The sequence below is a fragment of the Dermacentor albipictus genome, chromosome 4 (assembly GCF_038994185.2).
Source record: "Dermacentor albipictus isolate Rhodes 1998 colony chromosome 4, USDA_Dalb.pri_finalv2, whole genome shotgun sequence".
Classification (NCBI taxonomy): Eukaryota; Metazoa; Arthropoda; class Arachnida; order Ixodida; family Ixodidae; genus Dermacentor; species Dermacentor albipictus.
The window spans coordinates 136218166-136221159 of record NC_091824.1 but is presented as its reverse complement, the minus strand read 5'-3'; the positions used below and the strand labels follow the sequence as shown (position 1 = coordinate 136221159).

The window sequence follows — 2994 nt, the reverse complement described above, 5'->3', positions numbered from 1 at the left end:
GTGCCGTAAAGTAATTATTTAGAGGTTAACTAGTATAATTAATCGTAATCAATCAATTACGCATTTTGATGATTTATAATAGAAATAATGGCCGCCTCATCGATTACTTTAGCTCAAGGATTAGAATTGTGCTATCCGCCATAGGCAATATATTTTTTTTTAATTTGGTGCAGCTAAAAAAAAGAGAAATATAGAAAAAGAGAACCTGATGTTTGTTTTTCCACGAAGTTCCACGATGTGGAACTTCGTGGAAACATTTCTGCAGCGTTGATGGGACGCATCCATAGAAAGCATGGATGAATACTCACGTGACTGCTTCGCTTGCTAACGAACCCGAATCCTATGCCTACGTACGTAGTCAAGTTATAAGCGGCACTCTCACAATGTTCTCACATTGATTTCACTTTCCCAGCCTGCAAGCCCAACCGCGTAGCAAACGCAACGAATAATAATAATAAGAACAAAAAGCCCAACCGCACATAATATATATATATATATTGGAACTTGTTCAGCTCTTATAGTCGAGAAGATTGTTAATACTCTCCCGTCACGATGTCTGCCATAAAGCCGGCGTTTCTGTGTGCGAACAAAGGACTGAGAAGCTGCTGTGTGCATTCTCGCTGGCACCCAGTCCATAGCGGACAGTGGGCAACGAACGCAGTTCTCAGCTGCTAACGACTGCGCGCATGAAGCGTAAAATCATCACAATGCTTGTCACTTTTATGACACTTTCGAACGCGCATGAAAACAGCGAGGACAGCTCCTCTGCATCCTGAACATGCCATTTTCTCTCCATTCTTTTGCTATGCTTTTTTTTTTCTCGAAAAAGTCAGTAAACAAGTAGAGCATACTTTTAACACGCTCTCTTTCTGTACGTTACTTAAAGGAACGTACAGAAAGAGAACATACTTAAAAGGAAGAGGTCCGGACAACGACCAAGATGGTTTAAAAAATATATTTACGTTCACAGTCTGATTGGGAACATGGCTCCCGTGGGGGCGCCGAAACGTGAATATATACTTTAAACCATTTTGGTCGGTGTCCGGACGTCTTCCTTTTAAGTGTGCATAATCCCCACCAGACCGTGCTTCCGTCATACTCTCGACTTCAGAAAGAGGACATGTTAAAAAGTAGCTTGAGTATCAAAAAGATTGTGTACCCAGTTATGAAATTCGTTTGCTGCCAAAGCCAAACCAGAGTTCGACAACTCATTTCCACTGTGAGATTCCGCGCCCACGTAACGGGACCAACTTGGCAACGCCAATCGGCACCGCCGCTGGCTGCTGCGCACGCTGCGCCGGAGTATAAAGTGGCCTTAATCGCCGGTGATTTTTTTTTCAGTGCTTCGCTATTAAATGATACCAGGGCTGAAGTAGGTAACTGGTACACGCGGTAGAGAACTATACCGCACTCCGGGTAATAAGCGGCCGTTTTAAGAGCCAGACACGACGACGCTGCGGCGTATGCCGAGACCGAAAGGCTTGCGTTTCGCGACGAGTATTAAGCGGCGAGCAGAAGGCAAAACAAACGGAAGGTCAAGGTCACACGGGAAAATAAAGAAAGCGGGCCGCGTCGGCCCCGGTCCGCGTCACGCGTGTGCCTTGCCGTCATCTCGACGGGACGCGCGCATCATTTGTGTGCACAGCGCAGTCCAAGGAAGCCACGGCTAAGTGGTGCGCGCGCATCCGGCAGGCTCGCGTGCGGTGTTTACTTGGCGCCGGAGCAAAACACTTTAGCGCCCGTTGGCACAACAAATGTGAGCCAGACGGTAGGAGGGGGGCTGCGGGGAGTGGTCGCGAGATAAAAAGATGCGACGAGAACGTGCAGAACAACGAAGACGATGCCGCGGCGTCCTGATATGAAGATCTGAGGTGCGCGCTATTTTTGAGGCCACGGCGCCCGTCTGCCCTCACCGCCGCGTCGGTTGAGAGTGAGCGGTGGTTCGGCCTTTTGGCAACCGCCCTCGGGTCAAGGCGTCGCGGGTTCTGGCACGGGACTTCGCCAGATGACAGCGGCGACTCGCGCACAGCCACATTTTGGGCTTGGCGCGCTTTTGTCGAGCATCCATTCGTTCCTTGGGCGGTGAACGCAAAAAAAGCTGTGTGTGCCTCACCGTTGGTGGGTGGCGGGCCAGGTCAAGGAAGGAACGGTGAATTTTCTGGTTGGGAGCGTGCCGCAATCGGTGTTGCACGCGGAGCTGTAGTTGCCTGAACCGCAGGCGGTATACGGCCATGGCGTGAAACAATGTTTAAAGAGAAAAGTTATTGGAAGCTAGCAAGTCAACGAACAGTTCTCGAATTCTCCCAGCGTTTGCTTGGCTTGAAAGGGACGTCAAACTATAGTTGGAAATTGCAGTAGAAATCGAAACTATAGCTCTCGCGTGGATGTGCAAATCTATGAGGATGCATAAGTCTTCTTGCCTCTTTTTTTCTTTTCCCGCCCTACTTAGGGCCTTTCTGTCACCGATCTAATTCCCTATGCAGAGTAGCATCTAAGCGCGTACATATATGCCGGCAGTCTTCTTTAAAGATATTTCTCGCCCTCTCTCTAGATGACGTCCGCGCAACCTGTGACATCACCGGCCATAGAAGCGGGAACCATGAACAGAAGTTTCAATTCCATCCGAATAAATTACTCGCCATGAACAAAGAAGGAGAGTGCATGAAAGGGAAGGCCTTTGACTGCGCAGTAGTCATTACCCACGTACCAGCGGACAACGCACTTAGTCATAAAGACAGAAAATAAAAACTTCTGAAGCCGTCGCCTGTAGCTTCACGAATGACGGCATGTCAACGAGCGCCGGACGATGCCCGGTGCGGATAACGAAAAAATAAAGGAAGAAAGGTTTACTGCACCGCGTCGGGGAGGAGGAAGTTTGATGGACTCGCACATTTACGTGATCTTGTCGCTTATTCTGCCGCAGACCCATTTCGCTGTTCTTCATCAGTTTCCCTTCTGCCTGTACGTCCTGATGTTCTCATGTTTACCTCGGCT

At 48.9% G+C, this 2994-nt stretch overlaps 1 long non-coding RNA gene across 1 annotated transcript; it reads left to right on the top strand.

Annotated features, from left to right (window-relative positions):
- Positions 1–1855: 1855 nt before the first annotated feature.
- On the top strand, positions 1856–2761 carry LOC139059705 (uncharacterized). Its single transcript, XR_011514315.1, has 2 exons — positions 1856–2149; positions 2552–2761. It is a non-coding gene; the product is annotated as an uncharacterized lncRNA (long non-coding RNA).
- Positions 2762–2994: the final 233 nt, after the last annotated feature.